The sequence below is a fragment of the Varroa jacobsoni genome, unplaced genomic scaffold (assembly GCF_002532875.2).
Source record: "Varroa jacobsoni isolate VJ856 unplaced genomic scaffold, vjacob_1.0 scaffold_502, whole genome shotgun sequence".
Classification (NCBI taxonomy): Eukaryota; Metazoa; Arthropoda; class Arachnida; order Mesostigmata; family Varroidae; genus Varroa; species Varroa jacobsoni.
Genome location: NW_019213404.1, coordinates 9,499 through 35,792, shown reverse-complemented (window position 1 = coordinate 35,792; position 26,294 = coordinate 9,499). Strand labels below are relative to the sequence as shown.

General features: G+C 40.8%; 1 protein-coding gene and 1 long non-coding RNA gene across 3 annotated transcripts in view; one reads left to right on the top strand and one right to left on the bottom strand.

Moving 5' to 3' along the window:
• The window catches only part of Cib2 (Calcium and integrin binding family member 2), a 74,317-nt gene extending 66,824 nt beyond the window's left edge, over window positions 1–7,493 (bottom strand). The window contains exon 1 of the mRNA XM_022834142.2: window positions 7,116–7,493. The gene's annotated coding sequence lies outside the window, so the exon portion shown is untranslated. The remainder of the gene's footprint in view (window positions 1–7,115) is intronic.
• Window positions 7,494–10,508: 3,015 nt separating this feature from the next.
• Window positions 10,509–20,122, top strand: LOC111260994 (uncharacterized). Of its 2 annotated transcripts, none has more exons than XR_002680700.2 (3): window positions 10,509–11,240; window positions 12,305–12,442; window positions 18,913–20,122. It is a non-coding gene; the product is annotated as an uncharacterized LOC111260994 (long non-coding RNA). The 2 variants fall into 2 exon arrangements; XR_002680699.2 differs by having other exon boundaries at window positions 10,514–11,213.
• Window positions 20,123–26,294: the final 6,172 nt, after the last annotated feature.

The following is a 26,294-nucleotide window of genomic DNA, read 5'->3' as shown; positions in this document are numbered from 1 at the left end:
GTTTTCTTGCTGTCAGATATCTCATTGCCATTTTCAGATACTGCTAGCTATAGCCTAAGGTTCGTCTACGAATCAGTCTCAGTCTCTACAAGCCATAGCAAGTGGAGGCGTTTTCCGAATGCACTATAAACTCACTGTTATTTGCTACCATAGCCCTCAACGAATAAAAACGAAACACCAAACGAAGTTTGCTCCGACGACCTAGCTAGGATATTGTTTTAATTAATAGAATTTAATTAATCGTATTAGAAAATACACAGAGTCGGCAACTGTAACGTTTTTTGACGATGCAGACTACTGATAACCTAATGCCCACCAGGGAAAAAATAGCCGGTGCCTGGTTTAAATACAGAAAACAGCATGGCTAAGATGATGTTTAGGTCACCTAGAGAAGGCCACCGATTTTTCTCTAATTTTTTTCGAACTGATATAGTCTAGCATTCAGTTTCTATCATCTTGACTCATAGAAACGATTGAGAGTAACTGTCTATCCGTAGTACGTTACCGTTTAGACTATTTTACACCTATCTATTAGGTCAACACAGGCTAAAAGCAAACGTTGTACATTTCCAAAGGTTACGTTTCATGGCCTATTCAAAAGCATCGCTGCGAGTAGCCTGCCTGTAACTAGGTTCACAGCTGGAATAAGACATTAATTCAAATGTGCATAAACGCTACCGTGTTGTTACCACTAGATTCCGCCTGCTTTAGACGCCAATCTGGCGTCAACGTCAGCTTTGTTTACAGTAGAGTTAAAGGTAAAAAGTAAGGATCCATGATGTTGTTACGCAAGTCCAATCCGCATAAATACGGTTTCGAGCCAGCCAATCCCTCCGGCCTCGGCTTCGTATTCCCCAACATTCTATTACCGCTTGATATCGTTCTGCTTAGCCAGCCGCATAAAGACCTACGTACACACAAACGTACAAATGAGCTTATTAAAGTGGGCTCAATGAAGATTAAATTTTCTTCACGAACATATTTAAGCTTTGCCTAACAAATTTATGATAGGCAAAATGCATTATTTACTATACCGCTACTTTCCGCCATCCATTCGACGACTTCTACAATAGCTTTACTGTCGCAAAACTCTGCAGACATCGTACTCCTTTCAATAAGCTCCTTTGTGGCTTCCGAGCTGGGATCCGATATTTACTCTATTTTTTCCTCTAGGTTTCTTTGAAACGTTTCAGCTTATAATAGTTTATATTAGAAATGTCTAGTATCTTTCAATCCATGTAAACACTGCGAGCATGTTTTAGGACCACAGTTTCAAGTTCATTCTTGCATGTACTACTTTAAATTAATGAACAATTCCCGTTTCATCGATCGCTAAATAAGATCATGCCTGATGCTATTTCGCTGATCCTTCTATAGGCCTGTAGCTGAGATCTTGCAATAGGTGCTATGCTAAAAACCCTAAAAAGTGGTCATGTTTTATCGAGCAAACAATGGGTTTCACAGCATCCAGATAGGTTTATCCAGAAAGATTTCGTCATATCGTTGGCACTTTTACCGTTCAACTACACATTGAGCTAATCTACTTATGGCACTGCCGTAAGACTCCTTAAAACTTGTTTTTAATACATAAAATGTCTGAATAAACAACGCTATTCGACTTCTTCTCAGAGTTTAATAGGGAGCTCTGTCTCTAGTGTAGCTATCAGGTTGACTGTGTAACGCTTAAGACCTACGCTTATGACGAAAGAGCCTCATGCTGCCTTGGAAGACTAATATCCTAGTGCTTTATAAAGGGGTGAGACAAAAATTCAAATCATGCTGTATAAGCGTGTTAGTCATCACACACGTTGAAAGATGTGGTGGTCAGCGTAAAATGCATATTGTGACTGGCCGTTAACAACTGATGCAAAAAACCATCTATAGATCAAGTTCTCCATGGCTGCATGTGACCATGAAGCGCGTTTTACTAAGCATTTTTGCTGGGAGCTCATGGAGACTAGTTCCCTTGATCCGTGGAATTGCCCGTTCCGAATTGTATCAAAGGCTTTTCGAGCCGAACCGAAGCGATTTGAGTAGTCTGAGAAAAATATGTTAATTAGTAAAGACATTTGCTTTTCGTCTGGATAAACCCGTATTTATTTAAACCCGGATCTAAACCCGTCCGTGGAAGATCTACGCAAATCGGCAAATATTGATTTAGATAAGTGAAACATTGATCAGTTTATAGTCATCAAGCTCGTACCAGTATCAAAGTCCTCGTCCTGTAAGTGACTACACTCGCTCGATATTGCAAGTAGCGATGCAGGACGTTGCTGCTATGAGACTAATCTTAGACAGATCATAGTCGGAAGCGGATCCTCAGCGAAAGATAGGAGTGTTCAACAGATAAAAAGTACGGTCTAGAAGGCGCCCATAGAAAGACATAGCTGCTATTTGAGTAGCTCTTAGAATTGTGCAAGGATCTACTGCAACGAATACTGAGATTCAAGTGATTTGAACGAATCTCCAGATCAGGTTCAGTCCAGATCTGTCGTACGATATCGTACGTAAACTGTGCACCGTTTAGTGCTTTGTTCAGTTAATTTGTCCATGGCATTCAGATTTCGTGCGTCCCAGTGCATCCGCATAAGTACGTTAGTAGTTAGCTGTGTATGCTGACATCCAGCACTGAGGTTTTGCTCTGACGTCAAACATCTAGGGCCAAGTGTCCTCCACGAACGTCCACCAGGATGGGGTTTTAGGCCAGCGCATCATTCGACTCTAACCAGCAGGGTACATCTTTGTGAACAGCTAACAGGGTACCTCTGAACATGTGAGATTTATTTTTAGCGGTTCATCGTCAATTTAAGTTTGAAAAAACATAGACAGTTTAAATGGTGAAACAAAAATAGCAGCCAGAATCAGTCAGAAAATCAGTTGGCCTATGTCAGGTGCAGAAAGGCGGCGTCCGAAAAGCCATAGAAACACTTTTGGTTGTGCTGGTCAAATCTGGTCGCCTTTTCTGCGGCTGCTGTACGGCGCAGGGTCAAATTATAAATAATGATAAATAAAATGAAAAAAAACAGAGCGAATATGCCATGCTTAACGTGCAACGCTAGGCCGCTACAAACATCACATCGGTCTCGATGTATACAAGCATATACTCGAACGTTTCAGCTAGTGACTGGCGTTAGGGCTGATAAACCTCTCGTAGACTTATAGGGACGATAAGCAAAGATCAAATCAGTGTCTTTTCGATACCATAATGGTTAACTAAAAATGGCTTTTGTTCTTTTATCGTTCTATCGAAACATATACTTAGCCCGTTACGTAAGCGAATACGTCTCTACTGCGAATCGTGGTATAGTTTTTCTTAACTATTCTGAAGCCGACACCAATCAAATCATTAAAACAGTAGAAATTTAAAGCATTTCGTCTTCAAAAAGACGAGTAAATTCAAACGCGCTCTATACGGCGCTTGTGGATCATGACTTGAACAGATATCCGCCCAGGTCATAACTTTGGGATTTGAGTGCCACTATTCCGAAGGCATGGAAAGGAATACGGTCAGTATGCTTATCGAGCAAAGGCTACTCGTAGGTAACGACCTTTATTATTACTTGTCTTTACATCATATCTAAATTCGGGTACTTTTAAAGAATGTCCAAACATTAAGTACCAATGAAATATATATGATGCGTCATTATAAGATAAATTCAATGTAACACTGCGCTATCCAGCTTCTACAACTATCCGAACCGGACAGAGTGTTCTCTTCAGAGAAACTACCCAGCTGAACTCGCACAAAAATCTCTGAAAAAATATGTGTAACTGTAATTCATAGGGAAAAAATGTGAAAATATGTACCCTGGCCAAGGTTTTATGTTTGTAATCGTTACCCTAGATTAGATTACAACCTAAAAGCGGAACGATATTCTTTTTGCCGCATCAGTCTATGTAATGCCAGTCTCAAACCATCTCTGATCATCAAAGTTAAATAGCAGACAGGTCCTAACCAGCAAAATAGATCTGAGCGTAACTACGAGATGCGGTTGGCTTTTGCAAGAGTTGATTCAAAGTTCAATTTCAGCCAGATCTACAAATATACAGATCGACAGATAAGTGTATGTCGTCCAATCCGGCCATAAAGTAGCTGAAAGTAATTTTTTTTATTATTATTTTATAAGTTCTATATTAGTCAATGGCTTCTGTAAAACCTGTTTATCAGTAGATTTGATTACGATGCTCGGTACCTAAATGCGTGTCTCGGCACGCGGCTCCTCGAATTAAACGCATCTCTTTTGCCGTTGATCATGCACGCTGCGCTAATCGTCGTTCAGAATCCTTAAACAGGATTACCGCTAATAGTATTGCACGCACATGCCGCATCGCCGTGCAGGAACGTTAAGAGTATATGCAGCTCCATTCATTTCCGATGTATCGGCCTCGAATTTTGGAACATGAGGTTAGCTTTTCTGAGATCACAAAGCATGCAAAATTTTTCGCAATGTTTACGTTACTCAGGTGATCGACCTAGAGTTTTGACATGCTCAAGGTGAAACGCGTTTGCCTTACATCTTTTTCAGTGAGTTCATCGTTTTAATGAATCAAGTGAGCCAACTGAAAAATATGATTTTCGGTACGAAATTGTATTGCAACAGCTCCGCTGCTGGCGGAGTAAAGTGACAAAGACCTAGCGTGCTCTGTGGGCTAGGCTTGATCAAATTTTCCAAGACTGAACAGTGGCTTCGATGCAGCACACGCCAAGTAGTACGCTAAAAGCAACTCAACGATCCCGAGCTACTCAAATGTAGGTGTTTACCTTTCTTAGCATATCGTTAGCTATTTCATTAACGACTGCTCCCATTCGTTTCACGCACCTTTGATGCGTTCAGAAGGCGCGGTCAACCAGCCTTTCTAAATATTTGCATAAGGCCAAAGATCCTGCTAGGTACAACCTGTCTACCATGCAACCTTCGTAAACAACCGCGTTCGTAAAAAACACCAATGGCCTAATTCGCCTAGTTAACGCCATAATAGAACCACATTTTTTGCCGTTATGATATCAGCGTTATTTTTGCGATTTTACTGTCCCACAATTGGTTCAAACTGATACATCGGAAACGGATATATATGTCGATATATATATAGCCTGGCATTATACCTAGGCGGGGTCAAAGAGGCACAGCTTGCCGGTAAAACAATGAAATTTAGTTGAAACAACTCAGCTACGGTCTTAAATAGAGTGTAGATAGAGTGTAAATAGAGCGTAAGGATATTTTATAGATCGTTGTCCTATACGGAGGGATGAAAATATTTTCATCACTTAAATCGCAACTAAAGTACATCGTTAATTTGAAATGGTCATTTTTATTGCCTTTCTCATTGGCCATCCATTCTATTGCCGTTAGCGTCAAAAGGGAACTGTTTGTATCGGCCGCTTATATTTCTGAGCGGCACCTAACACAGGCCAGAGTAGGTGATACGTAATGAACCTACTGTTAGAGACCTTCAGCTCACTTAGAGGGAGTTTATGTATACATTGAAATCGTAAGACGAAAGTTAGTCCAGGTTCATATTATAGCATATACTAATAGCATGTACTAGTATCTATTGAGAAGCCGTAAACAATAATTATATAGGATCAAGATAATTGCAACTAAAACGAGTACATTGATCGTTGCTAACTTGCGTAGGTAATACATTTCCCGTACACGTACGCGATGATTAAACGTATCGGCCTAGTTACCTTATTGGTCCAGCGAACAGGTGCCATTGTTCAATGCACCAATGGCATTACCGTCTGCCCCATACCTCTTCGTGTTGATGGGCGTTTACGGACTTTTTACTGAATTGTATAGATTTACGGAACGGTATTCCCAATAAGTAGTTCTCATTTCAGTGTTGCGTGTTGACGTTTCTATGCAGAACCCGTATGCTACGCCGTACTTCAACAAGAACGACAGCCCAAGGTATTCCATTGTAGTGTAAACGAATTAGTTGATTGAGGCCACCAAATCGTGATTATTTCATGATAGAAAGCTTATTATTGCTATTATGGCTAAGAGAATATTGCTCCAATAATTTCGACCAGCGAGATCGGTAATGAGAATATCTATTCGAAAGCCACCGTTATAGATCTGTCTTTATCGCTGAAGACCGCTGACTGATCGCAGGTAGAGTGTAAATTGTTCAGCCGTATGCTGATGTGGACTTCTGTCCAAACAGCGGTATCCAGCAGGCAGGGTGGTCCATCTTCCTACCGGCCTGCCCTCACAAGAGGGCCTTTGAATTGTATACGCGCTCAATCACTGCCAAATGAAGGGTAAACAGTTTATTGCTGCGAGCTAGTCTGGAAACGAACTTGTTAAGCCTTTACGTTAACTCACGTGTCGACAAGGTTCCAGCTAGTTCACGTTAAAGGTCAACACATGTAGCTCTATATATATATATATATATAGCAACTATTTTTGCGGCAAGCTGCCTACAACTACAGGAAAAGAGAAACTTCAAGGAAAACTTGATTCTCATCGAACAAGAAAAAGTAAACTATTTTGCGACAAGGGCTAGCGTGATCCTCTGGTTATGAGCCTGCTTCGCCGTTATCCGATATACTTATGTGGATCGCCCAAGTAGATGTACGTCACGTTATTGAATTCGTCGCAATTCATATTGATGCTGGATATAAGAAATGCGTTTCTTCTATAAAAAAAAAAAAATAACACCCATACAAGCTCACATGTGGTATCGACTACACGCTTATCTTCTTAAAACTACAGTTGAATATAGGTTTGCATTGTACTATATAGGGGAACAGGGTCACTTTGATTGAACTATTGAAGTCTATCATCAACGTCAACCTGGCGTCTAAGTTATGCATGCGAAATTTCGTCTGAGTAGTTTCAACCGAGATTGCACGGACGCCTACATATGTGAGTACGCTACATAGAACTTGGAGGCTTTAGATAGATTTTGTTTAATGCTTTTCAAACAGTTAGTGTTTTTCACTGACACACAACATCAATGCCTCGTTTTTTAACCACTCAGTCGCTGTTTTATCATCTACTATAGCAGTATTACAGTCGGGTTCGTTATCAGGTATTCTAGGAGCTAGGGTCGACCAGCTTATCATTCTATCGATTCGGTGATAATTATTAATTATCATTAGTACTTACATTATTACGGTCAAGCTTATTAGTAACGGTGGAAAATCCAATTTCCCATTGTTATTCCTCTTTATAACACTGTCTCAAAGTTCCCTATCAATCGTCGTCTCCAGGCACAAAGCTTTATTATCCATTCGGATACAATATGATAAATATGGGCCTAAGACACGCATTAAACTTTGTCACATTTTTGGCCTACGATGCGCTAGCATTAGGTCAGCTAATAACGGCACACGCACTGAATCCAATCCAATGTCGGCGCGTTATTGAGAATGATGAACTCATCTTCTCCTATAAGCTTCACAAGGTTTGCCAATGGATTCGAAATTGTGTACTTTGAGAATCACCCGTCTGTGTAGACAGCTGATCACTTTGTGCGACAAACGTAAACTGTCGAGCGTACGTTACGCGGTCCGGAAAACAATTCGAAGTAATGAAAACGTCATTCGAGCTCTGCAAGTGTTCTCATGTCTTTCCGATTCTATAATTTCTTTTTTTCTTCGTAATAGCTTTATTTACTAGCGAGATCTGGCGATTCTTTACTGCCATCGTCGTATCTTTTTTGTTAATCTTTATTGTTGTTTAGACGCACCTTCAGAAACTCACCCCACCGCCCCCCGCCCCCCGTTACAAACGAAACGTCTAGTACTTCCCCAGTTTAACATTACACACAATTGAAATCATTTGTTTGTTTAGAAAAGTTTGGCCTCGCATCCCATATGCGTAAATAGACGGTTCGTCTTTTGTACGAACATTACGGAATCTCACGTTCGTAAGGTAAGATAGACATCTATCTACCCGCTGTCTCAGCCTGTCATGAGGCCGTCTGTGAAAAACAAGCATCGCCAAGTTACGCAATGAAATGCAATAAAGTGACGTGAAATGATAGCCGGTAGCCACAGTACGACAAGATCCGGTAATCAGACAGGTATATTGATACTGACGAAACGAAACGGGACATCAGTCCCTGTCAAAGATAAAAGCGTAGATGCCGACGAATCTGAGACGGGTCGGCCATTACCCAAGACATACGAGCGTTTAGGCCACTCGCATGACTACGTGCGCGCATGATTCGTGCAAACGGAAACCAAATTCAAAATGTTGCCAAATCAAAACTACGCGGAAATAATTACACGACGAAAATAAGATCGGTATCACGAGCGGAGCAGCGCATTTCTATATTAACTCATCCCTTTACTTCTCAATGAAGAATTTTACTTAAACGTTTGGCGTTTTTCTGGCGTTTTTCTGGCGTTTATCTGCGCAATAACACTATACGAATGCTCATACGTTTCCTTGGATAGAAACATTGTCTAACAAGTACTTATTTCTTTAACCTTCTATTGCTAACTTATGGGGCTCGTTTGTCCATATTTCGGTATGTAATAGACGGCGTTTCAATTGACCAAATAGCACCATTTGCTTTCATGCATATTTAGAGAAAGGTAACATGTTCCCGTTGCTAAAATATTTTATACATGAGATAGGAAAAACATTGAACATTTGTTTTATAGCAGTATACGCACACGTACTTTAGTACGCAATTGTTTGCAAGCGCATTTTTCAAAACCTGCTCTTCAATTTACGGTGCCCATACATAAATATTCAGTTTTTTTTTTTTTTTTTTTTAATGACACCAGCTAGTCGAGGTGCATTTCTGATTACTATTCCGCTAAAGAAATTGCAGCTCGTAAAATTGTAACGGCTTTGTGGCACTTCTAATTGTTGATCAGCTACAATTCGCTACCGATTGTTGCGATTCCTCTTAGTCCTTGGAGATCACGATCAGGATTTTCAGAATTATCGATATCACAACGCCGTGCATGCTATATAATAGTAAAATTATCTGATATAATCTCACGATATTGTTTTTTTCCGTTTGGAAATTTTTACTTATTCGAGCGGCTGTGCCGAGGCCACGAAATAATGAGTCATGCAAGCAAAGATGCTGTTTCTGAGCGATTCTTGTAATTTTCGCGTAGTTATTAATCTACGGACGATGCGCTTTGCACTATCAGTCAACAGCCATCCCTTGTAGTACAGATCCCTGAGTCCCCCGTCCCCGAGATCACTATGAGTAAACAAACGTTACCAGCTCTTTCGGCTCACTTTCATAGCATTTGCATGCTCTAGTACTGCCCGCTAGGGTCATCCAAGTTCAGTTTCGAAATTTCATACTGGGTTATACAACGGACTGCTGAAACCAAAACCAACAAAAGGAGACCGATCCCGACTTTAGATAAACAAAAAAAAAGCCGCACACCACGGCCTTTACATGATTCCCCCAGAATCAAGCAACACCATCAGCCCCACCATCTTTCGCACAGCCACAAGGGTGACTATACGAAATCAGAACGCAGGCACAAAGTTCAGACAACGCCCGTTCAGACATCATCGACCAATCCTGGCGGCATCGGTTGTGTTACTACACTCTAAACAGCCAGCATAGAGCGGTGGCAACGACTTGGACGCGATTCCGGGCCGGGACTACCGTCTGAGCGCAGTGCGATGACGGCGGTGGGCCGGACGCTAGTGAAGGCTTAATCCCGAAAATCGCTCGCTCGCTCGTTCGTTCGTTCGTCCATCCGTCCGTCCGTCCCCTGTTTCTTTTCTCCGCGCTCGCCCTTATCATTACGGCGACCGAGCGGTGCTTCGCGCTTCTTGCGCCACCATTCGTCTCCAATCTAATCTATCCTAATGCAATAACCATAACATGGTGAATTTTGCTTCTTTTCCTCTTTCCTACTGCTTCTCCCAACATTTAATTTATAGAAATCTTTTTTCCTTTTTAAATACATCAGATATCTGAGGCGCCATAAGTCGGTTAGCTTTTCTTCGGCCGCTTGTCGGATCAAAGCCCTTCCTCCCGCTCCCCTCCCCCAAACTTCATCATCCTCGCCGCCTTCTAATGCATTTATCAACAACACATACGTGTATATATATATATATATATATATGTACATACATGTATATATATATAGAGAGAGAGAGAGGGAGGGAGGGAGGGAGGGAGGGAGGGAGGGAGATGTTGTGTGCATGTATACACGCATCGTCATGTTTGAATCGGTAATACGAAAGTCGAAAATCGCTAATTAATGCAGCTAATACAAAATTTATCTGCGAATAGCTTGTCACTGCTCGCAGCCTGTATCTCTAAAGCGGTCATGATGTGTAAGCATACACATATCTATCTGGCTTCATAGCCATGCATTTTGTCTTGATTTGTCATTAATGATCGGGCCAAACGCCTCAATTCGAAGTAAATTAGGTCCTTTTTGTCTGGATAATCTAGCAGAGCGCAACGTCAGTGACAAACTGCGACACGGGCAAACGCTGCTTCGCTGGCTAGGCAAGTGACGCGCGCACAACATCCCTTAGTGCTTCTATGGCAGTATCCTACGTCACGCGTCAATAGGTACGAGATGAATGCGGCCATGGCTACGTGACGTTACTGCGTAATGCCGTTATCGTGGTCGCAAGCTGCTGCGCTTTTTGCTACTTGTCCTACCTCACGTTTAGGAGAAAAGCTAAACGGTCGCAAGCGGAGGAGTTAGTACAAGCCATCATGTAGGTATGGCTAAAATTAGGAAATGAGATGGATGGATAATAAGAAAGCGTGCGCTGATGGTGATGGTAGCGGCTGCGCGGATGATATCATCGTGACAATTTTCCTCATCGTCCATCGTTCGACAACTCCAACCCTGCAATCGTCGATCAAAAATGAAATTATCGTAGGGGGTAGTGCCGTCGACGTTGCTATCGGCGCTCGTATTTGCTGCTTCGATTTTGTTAGATTCAACGTGTCGATTTCTATCTGTCTTTCTCGCTGGGTGTCTCTCGCGCGAACGGCAGAGAAGGGTAACAGCGCCGCTGTCGCGTGAATACGCGGAACGAACTAGAAATAGATTGGACAAGGACTACGATATGGATATGTGTCTCAATTAACCTGTGTCCCATTAACTAGATGAAACAAACAAGATTGTGCTGCAGGCCATCTAACGCTTTTACTGATAGCAATTTGGCAAACAGCGAACTACGGACGGATCAGTACTATTGGTGATGGTGTCCTGTTCTCAGTCGAGCCTACATGGGGCGGGAACGAATCAGGTGCAACGTGTTATGAACAAGAGATAGGTGTATATTGAATGATACATACATGCATAGCTCTACAGCAGTTGACGTTACTGCTTTCGAAACATTGCAAAGCATGACTATGAGCTGTTTGTTAATATAACGTAATTTCTTCGTATAGCATTTGTGATCTTGGTGATGAAAATCGAAAAATGCCAAGTAGGCTATAGATAAGGAAAGTTAGAAGTCTACTTGTATTGTCCATGTATCCTATGATATTGAACTTTGTCTAAAAAGCTTCAAGCGATTTAAAGGACACAGTTTAGGCCAATTATATAGTGGATACAACCTTTTACTTATTCTTCATTGTACAACGGTGGTGTTCGAGCTAGAGATGAGCATTACCTTATGGTGCGCAACATTTTATACTACACAATTTCTGAGTTAATTTATCTACCTATAATTTAATGCTTCTGTGGCTAATACCGCTGCACGGCAGAGTTTTTTTTTATTTTACTTTTTATTATTAAGATGACATGGCATGGAAGTGGAACGACTGCAATTCTATATGACGCTCACGAAATCTTCGGGTTGTACAATGCGCCATGAAATGCACGAACGGTAAACATTAAACGTTACAGAACTGCTCCTGTTGTTCCTTTAAGTTAGTTATTTCGAGGCTGATCTAATTCATTAAGCCGGTCACTACAATTCTAAAGGACCTACCTTTCCAATTAGCAGCTGGCACAACCGTACACCTCTGTGTTGTGCTTATAGAGTTAGAGGTCGCCATCCGCCATGTAAAAAAGTTTAAACACACTATAAGGTAGCCTGACTTCCCAAACATCTTTTATATTGATAAAACACTTTTTAGGATTACGTTTTTATCCGCTTTAGATTGTAGAATTCTTTTTCTGACGCTGAACGGCGTAAGGTTCGACTCGTAAAATACGATATAGACTAAAACGAACACATACTCAAGTTCAAACTTAGGTTTGATCCAAGAAAAACAGCCGTCTTCTATTGCAACGGTTTCTAACATTGCTCGTTTTTACGTTAACTAGCTAATAACTATATGTCAAAAAAAAAGATCCGTCTAATGTAAATGGCATATTGAATCTTTGTAGCTGATGCCCCATTTTTGCAACGTATTCTGATAAGGCTTAGTAACCCCGCGTTGTAGTATGGACGACCTACTGAAGAGCGAAGCGGTGATAGGGAGATCGGGAAAACAGAAACGAACGCTAAATGCTCGTCTGCCATGGGTAAGAATACAGAATGTACAAGCGGCGCATATACTGCATACAAAAAAACTATTCCCTTGAGGAGAAACGACTACTTGAGTTTACGAAATTTTTTGACGAAAATCTGAACGCATGGAAAAAAGATAAGCTCCATAATCCAGCAACGTATAGTTGTTACCTAATTTGCCGTACAACGTATTGCGTCATACTTCGCCATACATTCGTCAAATAGACCCCTTTAGCGGGATAAGGTCTGATCGAAGCGACTGGCCACTATCACTGCCGCTTGGCAGTGATAGTGGCCAGTCGCCGCGTACGTTATGGCACAAGAAGGGAACGTTTGAGCAGTGATGTAGTCCTGGGGGGTCAATGTACTTATAGACTACAGACCACAATAGGTCGGCTGTTTCCTAGAATAAAATATATTTACTATAGTGTATATGAAGCCGAGTGAAAAAAAAAACCGGCAGGAAATAATACGCTTAGGTACTAAACAAATGGCCGTATTGTTTAGCGTCGCTTATGCTTCGTCGTCACTATCCGTTCGGTGGCATTTGTGTTCCCAAGTAAGTAGCCGGCGATAGAGGTTCCCCTACCCCAAGAAAGCGCGTCGTTTCTTGGGGTGGGGCAATTTCGCCGTTTCCATGGTCCGGAATTTACGTTGATATCTGATAAACATCTTAGAGTTTAGAGTACAGTATGTTTTGTTTACCATACTATTGCGCCATATAATTATGTTGGTCAGAAAAAGGTTACATTCGAATAGTTATTGTATACAATGAAAACGTTAGCTGTTAGACTACGTGCCAAAAACACATCTTTGACGTACCTCACAAGAAGCCCCTATATCTTACGAAGGCCTCTGTTTGTTAGAGTCAATAAGTAATTGCAAGCAAGTAAACAAAAACTGAATATAGATATGTCCGATCTATCGAGATCTACCTATAAGCCATTGAAAATAATCTTCTACTTTTAAATGTTTCGTTCGAACAATGTCACGAACATATCTAGTACTGCCGGTACACCGAAAATTTCGTGAAATAGAATTTAGCCGAACATTAGGGGCAAAAGAGCAATCAAAAGTGTTAATAGACTATTGAGATTTCTTATATACGCGATAAGCAAATGTTTGACGTTACATTAGAATACGTATTTAGGACTGAAATAGCTTAACAATAGCACGTGACAAGAAAAATTTGAGGCCTGCAAACCGGCTAACTGCGCTATACTAATAACAGCCGTAAAGAAAAAAAAAATAGACCAGTCTGCATAATGACTAAGGGTTCGAAGTTCCCTTATAAGCGTATAGTAGACGATTGACTTTGTATAGTTTTGGTGACGTTTTCCGCAGTCAGCGTTTTGCTCGATAATATGCTGTGATGATATGCAAATTATGAAGCTCTTAGGAGTCACATGCAAAAATGTTCTGTTTTTATCAAACCTTATTTAAACAATCCACCTACCTCGTTTTTTTTCAGTCTTTAACTGCATCATTAGAGCCCTCTCGTAGAAACGTAGTGAATCTGTCAATTCAGGCAGCTTTAGCTGTGAAGCCAGTCTCCGTTATAGAGTCGTCTCAATTCTACGTGCTTTGACAGAAAAACACTCAGCTGACAGCTGCGCCAGGATATTGTACGTTAAGTGTCTACTTTAGAACCATGAATGTATATCTCGCCCTTCAAGTTAACATAAGTCTTAACAGCAGAGGGAAAACAAAGTCTATTACAACCCTGTGTTGAAGTTATGAGGCTTTAACTACCTATTCGGGCGTTGGCTTATCGGTGATTTTGCTAGAAAAATTTCTGAAGGTGCCATCGAGTTCTACTAAAACGAGGATTACGAACAATTTAAAGTGGGCACACTATACTTATTGCGTAACATTTTCACTAAACATACTCCAACATGGCCCTAATTGGCTCTGAATGGTTTTGACCATTTGGACAATATTTTATTTACTATCATTCGAAATTATCAATCAGCTTGTTTCTTTCCCATTCGGCCCCAGTATAATAGTTATGTGTTAGATAAATTGCCAGGTCTTAGCTCAAGCGGATCAAATTAGACCTTTCCGAAGCCCAAATTCTTCTTTCGTGAAGACACTTAATATTCTATAGACTCTATGGAAATAGGTATTTGCTTCAAAGCAAAATGCGTTTTGCTGGCTGTTAGTGAGAGCATTTCCACGATGGCTGACAAACAAGCCAGTATATCATCCACCTGAGAGCGCAGTGATTGAGAAAAACACTTGCGGACTGCGAGCTGATAGAATAATAAACCACATGACAAAAGAACGCTTTGCGGGACATGGTGCCGCTAACAGCTTGCGCCGACAACCGGTCCTTTGTTGAATTTAGATCCCTTTGATGGATTCTGTTAATAGCCAACAACCTGGCCTAAGCTTCAAGACAAGCTTTAATCACAATCCTACAGAACAACTTACGGCCTCACACGTCTGTTCCCATGTCGATTACTAACTAAGAATTTAACATAACTTAATCTACTAGAAACCTCATTTACTACGAGAGCAAATGATAATTTCGTAATCATATTTATAATTAATAGTTCGTTCATACCCCCAGACCCTAATATACTCGGACCTTTCACAATCTGTATATTTGTGTGCGTGCGTTGGTACTATGAAAGGGACACACGCGTACGTTAGACACTGGTACATAATCCTAAGATTTGGCCGTCAAAACCAGTTATTTATGTTTAAATTATAAACCAGTGAAAATTACAACCCTCGTTAGGACATGCAGTTGTTTTTCTTGTATGATATTGCCTTTCTAGTATCTAGTACATCCAGCAGTTAGCGATTCCAACAGTAAAACCGTACGGTGAGTGTCATTCTCTTACTAGAGGATAAATTAATATAACCATTTCGACGACTATATCTGGAAAAGTAAGAGAGAAGCAGTGCAAAAGCCATTTGGAGAACCATTGATGGTTCGAACCTTGACGTACGCCGCTCGCCAACGGAAAGGAGGTTGTCATTGTTCCTCTGGCTCATATAAGGATGTCGGAAACTACCACCGAGCGGAACGGTTCTACCTTATAGAATTACGTACAGGGTCACGTTAACATTGCAAGCATCCATGAGCAACTTTCTAAAGTCACTTGAAGAACGAAGATTTCGAAGCAGATTTCAATGTCGTTGTGGACTCGATAGCCTTGCGAGTGTTGTTCCGGAGAAAAGAAACACTGGATCCCTCCAGAGTCACGTTGGTCGTAGACGCAAAGCTACAGTTTCATTGTTAATAAGCATCACGCTTACCATTGTCGATGATAATCTTATGAAATACTATTGGAAATGAGTATATTTCCGGCCTATTTAAGTAACCAGTCTGACAGATGATGTGACTTGTCGGGCAAAAAGGATTGAGTACAGAGGAGAACACCCTCGAGTCGACTGTCACGTCACAGCACAGAATGATAAAATTTTTTGCAGAGCTAAATGAAATTATTTTTATTTAAACAAGTATCTATTAGGGCTAAAGGTTACGCTTCTTTACTCGACACAGTAACGTAGCAAAGGTTTTGTTCTCAATTTGGGTAGTGACGTATTCCTTAAGCACAAACGCTCGTATGCGCTCAATTTCAGTTAGATGTGCCTTCTAGCAACGTGGACGTCCAAATTCAGAACGCAGTAGCTAAACCGATATCGAATCCTGAACAGGTTGTCCTATACATAGCAGATACTTTCATTATCCTTAATAAATTGAAGCACTTGTGACTATTATTTGTCATCGCTAGCTTTTCGTCATTTTGAGGGTTACCAAAGTCATTTTCATTCTAATGGGTCATTGTCGGTAAACACCGTAAAGTTTCATCACGAGCGTCGTGTTAATTATATGTATTACACATATACAAAGACAACGAGTTAACTTGAAGTCATTACCATTCGTAGTTGTTTCGTTTTCAACTGTCTTTTATGGCAGGCACCGAAAATCGTGCCCGTAGAGGCAATAAATATCAGCAGCATCGCACGCACGGTGACACCGGCTTTAAGCGATTTTCTGGGACGGTACGTCACACATGTGACTTCGTTCGCTGTTCTTAACAGAAAAAAACAAAAGTAGTAAACGCATCGTTGTTGTCATTAATTATACTTGCCCAGTTCATGATAGGACTGAGGGACACAGTCTCATTTACCAACCATAACCATGTTTTGCGGAGAGCTTATTAACGGTCTCGTACCCGAAGCAGAGAAGTTGATACAAAAGCAATTCTGAAATGGTTAGATAGATAGCCCGGATAGAGTGGAATCGTTTAGGATGAGCCATTTGCGAATCTATATCACCCCTCTGGAATGGGGTCCAATAAAATCGGTTAGAACCAGATAAAGGTCGAAATGTATTTTCGGTAACCGGCTATCATACCTCATCGAACGACTTTATCGAAACTATACGCTTTGTCTGACATGTCTGTCCTAACGAGCTTCTTGATATTGTTCGATTTCTATTTTCAGTGTTTTAGCTACATTGTAGCGTGGGTCGTTGTGTTTGACCATGAGTTTATTGCAGCTTCAATCTAAAACTATCGATAGAAATTGTAGTGGAGGTCATTTATGGAAACTGATTTTCAAAATGTGAGGATAGTTACTTTTTACTTTGTCTAAGTGCAACTAGTTCACCAGTAACTTCGTGTTTGCGGAAACAAACTTTATGTTTGTCAACGGTATCGATCCATTATAGATTCGTCTACAAATGGCTCTAAAGACCAACTCTATGAATATAAAAGTCACTCCCTTTAGTTCCAGTGTAGTTACTCGATTGTGTAGCACAAATTTCACACTTAGGTAAAGAAAAAGTTGGCAAGCTTTTGAGAAAACGCACCTACTCTGAACACTTTTAGAAAAACAAACCTGAACGAATCTGCTCGATCCGAACGTTACTTCTACGGGCTTCATGAGGTATTCTCGTCAAGTATGTTTCCGACCGGGAGCCTACGTCGACAGGAGCCGCATAGTTGATCACAGACACTAGAACTAGACAATTCGCTAGATAAATCGATTAGGTCCTTTCTTCGAGCCGGCACAACTCGACTGCGATCTTCGGCTTCACAAAACCTAAAACAATGTTATGAAGACTGCAAGAAGGCGAGAAGCCGGCTACAATATAGATAAATTAAACCTAAACAGCAAGAAGCTCGGGCGGAGCTGCAAGGTGTACGCGCTAAGAATGCTGGCTTAACATGAAAAGTAATACGAAGAATCAGGCAACCCAATAAAATACCACCCGGCCTTAACTTAGGTGTTAATGAAAGTACCCGAATTGAACCTTAGAGGTTTTGTTGATCCTTTTAATTCATTCTTCACGCTGAAAGGTGCACGAAATCTATCCGGCCCTGTCGACCAAACGATGTTTAATACTTTTCTTCCGCCAGCGAATGAAACAAAATTCAGCTTTCCTGGAAGAACTAAGATATTCTATAAAAAATCAATTACAAACGCCGATAACAGCGGAATACTAGCGTTAGCGCTTAGGCATGACGTAAACGACTTGTTGTTCGGTCCTCGAATGTTTATGTTTCAAACTTTATGTCCGGCGTCGCCTAGACCACCTAGTGTCCCTAAGACAATGACAGGCTCTCTAATCTACACACTCTAACCCATCATTGGGTAAAACACCTACCTAAAGGTATCGATTCAGAAAACCTGAAAAACGTCGCGGAGTCCCTATTCATAAATTTTATCCCACTCGTGAACCTCTCAACAATTATCTAATGAATGTGCTTATCCTTGTTGACGCAGCTAGTAAATACCTAGAAAAAAAAAGTCCCATAAAACGGCATCTGACCTGCTTGAGCAGCCACAGCAGTTAGAGCTGCTCGTAGATTTTTGATGTTATTACGACGTAGCTCTTTTTCCTCTATTGTTCGAACGAATGGGTGTACGCGCTAAACATCGCCCGCTTGCGTTCCGATTGCCGTCTGATTCCGACAAGAGTTATGATAAGATTTTCTATGAACAACAAAAGATCGTGTAAAGCTGTTCATCCGAATGGTATTTAAATAGAAAATACTTATTTGTAATAAAAAAAAAAGAGGCAGATAGCAAAACGTGTAAATGATGTATTTACAATTAATTATATCTGAATTCATTATCTAAATATTAATCATTCTGAGCGCCGGTCTCCATCTTCCGACTTTCCGTTGAAAGATAAGACCAATCTTCACGAAGACTCGCGTACACAGTTCAAGCATACGCGAAACATTTCAATTATCATAATTTATATATAAGAGCGCGGCTTCTGTGTTGCCATAGTGCGTCAAATGCATGGAAAGCATATGGGGTTTGTAAAGCATTATTCGGACCTTAACAAAAGTAGATAATTAAATGTTGACTGTGATCGTGCATCTGCGATGACTAATGAGTGATTGATGATTAATAGGATTACTATGATCTTTGACATATTGGAGCCCGTTTCTATGTGTGCGCTCCAAAAATTCCGTTCTACACTAGGACTTTTTAACTTTTTCTTTTATTTTAGGCATCAACAAAAGGAGTCAACGAACGTGATCCTGCTGGACAAGCAAAAAATTTGGCGTCTCGCTGCTGTCTTTTGCACCCCCTACCGCAGGCGTCAAGTTGGTCTGCGTTCACATGCAGAAACCACTGCGACGTACAGATGGAATTACTAGCGATTCAAGTGGAGCTGACTGGTATAGAGCTTCCAATACGTGGACCGCTGCAATTAAAGCTTCGTAGGTTGTGATAATTCTATCCTGTTACACCCGTTTTCCAAAGCACATTGAATAAGTTGAGGACAAACTTAAACGCTGAGGTCCTGCTGCGTTTGAGTCTGCACAATCTGACGGTCGATCACCAGGTTGTTCCTGTGTATATTCCTGCACATGCCCGTAGGCCAATAAAGATGCGGGCATACCGAATCGCCCACAGAGATCATCGTTTTGCTTGGAACAAAATACTGGACCGCTTGCGGCTTCCCTACTTTGTAATAGATCGAATAAGGCAAGAGTTTCGCTTAACTACAGCTTCCTGAGGGCGGAAACAGTTTTACTGGCCTAGCGAGCACGACAGGCTTTGCGCTCGTTTATTTCGAAATGGCTCATCCTCTGTCTGTTAGTCAACAAACGTCAATGGAGGGCTAAATGGGCCAGACAGATAAACCCCAATGAATATTGCTAGATTTATGAAAAAAACTGAAGTCTTGCCATTTATCGGAATCGTGCTTCTTTTGGTCTAAGTAGTCCAACCACGAAAAGAACTTGGGTCATGCCAACAATTGCTAGACGTTATCTACACCTAAAGTGTGGATATTGAATAAAGCCGGTAGCACTCCGAGACGTCGGGCCAGAGTAAAGACAAAAAAAAAAAAAGCGAGACAGGAATATTTAAAGACGAAGGTTACTAGTTTTAATACTATGTAACTTATTATGTATTATTTTATAACAAAAAGGGTCTAGTAGACTGAAACTTATTCTCAGTCTCCAATAAATTTTCGTACTTTGTTATGGAATGAAGTTGCTCTAAGGAATTTACAATACTTGAGCTGTATGGACTAATGAACGCAGTTACGATATATGGCTTCCGCAGACGAAGCGCGGGTGTTATGCTTAATTAATAAAAAATCATTCGCAGATAGGATTAAATAAAACTATAAGTTAGGGCGTGCTACTGTTTTGATCTATAAACAGATGGTGGATCACATCATCAAGGTTCGAGTATGTCATTTTTCATAGCAATGAAATTTCAGGTAATCTTTTTTTACATCCTGTGTGCCTACGCATACTATTTTTTTTTGTCTTTGCCGCAAAACGAGCAATACACAGGGCAACTTGATGTTTATCTGCTATCCTTTCCTAAAGTTCTGTTCGCGGAATGAATTGAAAAACCAAAATCATCAAATTCAAAAAGCCATACAAAATTCAACAGATGTTGTGTGGATAATTCTTGTTTTATCTTTTGTTTAACTAGAATTACCTCCTCGGAAAATTAGATTACTCATCGATCCTTTAATTTGATTCTCATTATTATTCTCTTGTACTGCATGTCGCCTTTCAAGCACAGAGGGATGTTGTTGTTATGATGGCGTTATCACCTGCGGCAAAAAATTCTCGACGATGCGCTGTTATGCGCTGGATGTCTATGTATTTTAACGCGCTCTGACCAAAGTTTGACCTCGTGCTCCATTGCTGCCTGAAGAAGCGATTGTGTTGTATAATACCTATTTGGTCTATCATCGTATACGCCGCGGCACTATACACAGGATATCCACCTTACTAATTAACTCTCGGGACGCGTACGTAAAATCGTTGCAAATGTGTATTGTAAATATGGACTCTATGTCACTGATCCGCTTCGTCAAAATAGACGAAAAGTAACCTTGGATACTGCCTCTCTATTGGCTAAACCTATTACCGTCCAATAATATTGATCGATGGGTCGGATCTGTCTATGCTCGATTGTCAAACTACACGCAGCAAACGTCGGACATCAGATATGATTGCCAGCAGGGTCCGATCAAGCATTCATGCATTCCTAGACAGACTCGAAGTCTGCTAAATTTCAATGTCGGCTAATAAGGTACCTCAATATACTATTTTAATCGTGGTTGTCCTACACACACCGCTAGTCTTTTTAAAATAGCACCTCAGGAAGGAACATTGTCACCAACAGACTTCATTAAACTCTAATTAGCCCTACAACCAATTGAGGCTGCTATCCGAAAAGAGCTAGTAGTAAGTACTTCTCCGCTGTTTTTCAGGCCTTTAGTAAATAAACTTTTAAGTCAGAGGCAACAGTTACGAAGACTGTTGAAATACGAAAGATAAAACCCTTTACACAATGCGATAAGCATCGTTATTATTAGAATAATATTGGCATAGCTTATCTCAACAGACGTTTGCCAGATACATATATTAGGTTAGTAAGAACTCCACTCATAGTGAAGAGAAATGATAATAGAAAAAATGTAGTTCCTGCAAAGTCGTTCTGTGTGTGCTTGACCTTCAGCGTGGTCCGTTCTGATAAAGTTGTCGCAATCACTCGCCGATAATCGCCGACCGGCTCCGGACGGAACACAAGATTAAACAGCATTGCAGTCTTCATTCAAGTATAGAATAAAATGACACATGCATCAAAATTTGTCCTAGTACGACCATTCCATTAACCTTTCTAGACATAAGGCAATATGGATGTCCAGACCTTTTCTCCATGTCCAGCCAGATCTTTTACGTAGTCGCCACCGATTCTCTTCATACGATAGAGAGGCGCCGACACAGAAGCTACCAATTAGGTCTCGATAATTATAGTTAAGATAGCACACAGTGCGTCCTACCTTTCTAAAAGGTGCCATTCAGGGGTCTGTTGTTACATCACAGGTGGCTAATTACTTCGATGCCATCGATACGAACTGTTTATTGCTAACTGACGAAATAATAGCGAAGATAAAACGTAGATGCGGATCGACCGAAGACAAATGCAGGACTAATTAGCCGTTAAACTTAGATGTCGAGTCTGTATTTAGCGTGAGACTCAGATAGTAATTATAAATGGAGTGGGATTTCCTTTGAAGACTGTTACGCAGATCACGCAATACCCTTTATCTATTTATATTATGAAGTATGAACATTGCTCGCAACTGCAGTTGTACTGCTGATGTTGATACAAGGAATCCTTTTTCGAGCATTTACTTGGACAACGGCGCAGCTCTTAATAAATTGTTAAGAACGCTTTTTAGCAGCAATCTGTAACATTTTAAATCATCGAAAACTATGCTACATCTAAAAGCCATCGCTGAAGTCGAAAAGATGTTTGGCTCGCAATTAAAATTTGACTTCACTAGGAGTACCTGGACAATCAAAGTTAATAGCTTGTGGAACAACTATAAGTTGTTTCGCGTTACTCAAATAGAGCAATGAATGTATCACTGCAGGAGATCATCTAAGATGAAACGTAAGGCTTCAAAGGGTTCCGTGGATATTCTCGCTCTTTGAACCTACACAGACCGAGGCGGAGTGTTGTCATTCAGTGCAAAAATGTGGGTCCTAACCTTGTTCCTTTTGCATCTGTACCACTCCGCCACGCCGGCGTATGGCAATCAAGCCCATCCGTCACTGACTGAAAAATGCCAATACTATTCTCGTGCCGAGCTTCTTGACAAAAAAAGCGTTTACAACATATTCATCAGCGATAACTTTAGTAGCGTCACGACCAAAGAGGTTCGCAGAAGACCACTTTCAATAAACACGTTTCGGTTAGGGCCGACCGATTGGCCTCTTACTTCGAAGACAGAGCTGCTTGCTGAAAAACTTCACTCAAAAAACCAGGGGTGCAGCAAAGACGGGCTCCATTCCAATCTACAAAGGGGCAAAAGACAAGCCAGCTTATCCGAAGCGTACGCATTCGTCACGTAATTGTCCTACACGTGCGTCGATCGAGGTAATGGAACGGAGCTATCTCGTAGCACAAAATGACGAATGGACCTCACAACCTTTTCGTCAAACTCACGGTGACTCACAGATTCAGTACACATCTATATAATCAACATATTAGACATGATGCACTATAAGTAATAAATATGTCTCTATCTTTTATAGGTCCATCTATCATTTTTTCGTAAGAAATTCAACATCGACCCGTGTGCCTATGTGCCGAAGCTGTGATTATTTGATGCGCTAACTTAGCGTTCGGACTTACTTTCCCTTTACACCTAGCGTCAGTCGCTTGTAGGCACAAATGCTGGGAGTTTTTGAATAAAAAAAAATATACACACGCAGATACGCAATGCGCACGCACGATGAATGTATTTTCTTGCATCATATAAAGATAACAATGCGAAACTCGTACACTTACTTGCTACTGCTTCTTCTAGCAAACGAATTTTGTCGCGTATACCTTTTAGGGAACGCGACTGACTCAATAAACTCTCCGTCCCGTTCTTGTCGCTGGTTCTATTTTTTGCAAAATATCACGTTCAAGGTGGAATCGTAGGGGGCAATGCACTTAGAACAATACACCGGACAGCCACTGTTATTGAAAAGTGGACGAAAATCGAGACGTCAAAGTTCATCACAGAAGTCTATTCACACGACAACATGCACGCAGTCCGCTTTCAAGTGATGAAACACCCACTGCAACGCGATATCATATTTAACTCCTTTGTTTCTGAAGTAAATACTTACCGTATACAGGGTAGAAAATAGAGATGTTGTTGAAAAATGGCACTTTGCCTTGAATTAAGGTACAGAAACTGTCCGGTGCTTTGTCTACTATAACTAGTCCATATTCAAGCGGTGTATCTCGTTAGCTGTCCCATTCGCAGTGATCGGTTGTGGATAAGTTCGTTGTTCTCCAACTTGCTAGCCTCACAATTTGATATTGAGATCCGTATAGAGTGATACATGTAGCTTTTACACCCTGCAAGGACTCTATTGATCATCTTCAAAGTAAAAGCATGTGGTTAATTTCTGTGACGAGCAACTCAGGTAGGAAAAGCGTTATAATCCATCTAATTTTCCTGTGCAAATCGTGTGAACACGATCCGTTCCATGATCCTGATGACGAACTTCCGATAAATCCCTTTACTCCCTTGCCCCTTATACAAAAGTACCACAGGTATACTGAAGCTCATTGCTATTTCCTAGATGTAGAGAAAAGGAGCAAAGGCGCGTCGCTGTGGAACGAAAAGACAGTTACATAGTCGTCTGATCACGCCGATACAAACCGCGGGTGATAGATCGTTCTCTGTTAAACCAGATCACAATCAACAAGCAGATACGATTTGTTTCTCATCCGTTACTTGACTACAGAGGATAAAAGTTACCGCAGAGAGACACCAATGGGCGCAAAGATGGTAAACATTAATTAATATACACTCGTTTACGCGTATGGTATAGTCATAATAATAGTGATGATGTATGAATTCAGCCCCTTGCATATGCGTGTTTGTGGAGATAATCATCAATTATTTTTTGGATTGTAGGGCTGCAATCACTAAACATCGACGACGACGCGCACATAATGGTAGCTAACCCGATAAAAAGATTGGTGTAAAAAAAATTGGGCTAAAACAGCTACTGATTTTATCGACGGTCGCAGTTGCTGTAAGGAATAGAAAAGGCGGTCATGGGATGGCGGCTGGGTGCTTGGCATCTGCAGAAACACCACCTGCATCCGATCACGAAAACAGGGAAAGCCATGTTCCAATATTCGTTATAAATAACAACATAATGTTACGCAGCCATATTTGAACAATAATAGTCCTAAACTGGGTGATCTATTTATCTACTAAAAGCAACATGTACATGATCTATACATATACAAATCAATCGATAGCCAACAATGCAATCAGCCGAGATGATTCTCATCTCTTTCCTTGTTTTTGCTGGCGATTATAGCATCTCTCAGTTTGCCCTTAACGCAGCCTTGATAAGTGACAAGTTGTATGTGCCTTACAAAATACGAGTCTGATAACTTTACTTAATGGGAATATTAGCTGGTTGGTGTCGGTAAGCCCATGTCGAAAATTTGTCACAGATAGTATTATTGAGTGTACACTTCAATAAACTATTACAACACAGATAAACCTCGCTACAAAAAAGGATTTTTAAAACGGTCTCCCTCTTTCTCACTGTACATATATATAAATATCTATATGTATATGTATATATCCTAACTTCTTAATAATGCTTTTTTTTTTTCTTTTACTCAATGTCCTTTATGGCATGCAGTCGTTTAATGCGAGTGTGGCTCCCTCTGCCCGAGATAACTGTTATCACACCGCTGAATTCTAGTATTAAATATTGTGAGTTAATTATATACCGCGTGTAAGTAGCATATAAAAATAATTAATGTTTCGGTCTTCCAGTCGTAAGCTGATGCTTTGGAATTTCATCTTTGTTGTCTACAGACACGCTTTTTTTTTCTTGAAGTTTCTAGGACTAGTAAATATAAATCTCGATTGTACTGTTACTCTGCAGGTGAAGATCCGGACTGGATAAAGTGCAATGTTCATTGTCTGAAATATTGTATCGTTCATTCATTCAACACCAAACAGGTTCTGAGCGCGATCGAACTGAATAATTTAGCCCATATAACCTAAACCTGCCATACGGAATCTTTAGGAGAAGTTCTGTATAACCATGATTACCTCTAGTTGTTTGATCTACAGAATGTTCCAGTATTATCAGTGTGATGAACTCGACGAAAAAAAGGTGACGCGTTCCACTATCAAGAGCAACTGGGCTTTTCAAAAAGTTATTCAATTAACATTCATAAACGGTAAATTGCAAGTGGTATCAGCTCTATCTTGTGTTATAGTTTATTATTTAGAATCGTAATTAAGTTACCTAGAAAAGTAATGTATACGAATCTCTTCACCTTCACCTTCACCTTCAGCTGATTATATCTATCACTATAACAGCTCCTGAATTCATCTAGTTGATTCTTTTTAAAAAATGGCTAGGACGCACCGAATCACCCGCGCAACGATCCTACATGCTTTCTAGCCAGCTACGCAAATGAACGATTAGAGTCGCTAATAAACTTCGACCGTTTTAAAGTTGTCTGTAACGGATCAAACGACCACTTTTTCATGGGTGGATACATAATCATGACTAGTAACCGTTTTGGAACTTTACAAAGCACGATCGGAATAACTGCCTCTAATTTTTCAGCTCATCCGTGGCTCTGCGGTGTCCTTATGCACATCTACTTTCGGAGACGATTGGAGTTGCCACCGTAGTGGAAAGGGAAGGCGCCGAAATCTTTGATTCTTTCAGAGACGCTGGGTCCGCGCCGCCCACTTCCAGAGCCCGTGAGGACGCTGCGATCTGTCTGAGTCCTTTCCTTTCCGACTTTGGACGGAGAGGAGAAAGCGGGTTCCGTAAAAATCAAATAAGAACCCTA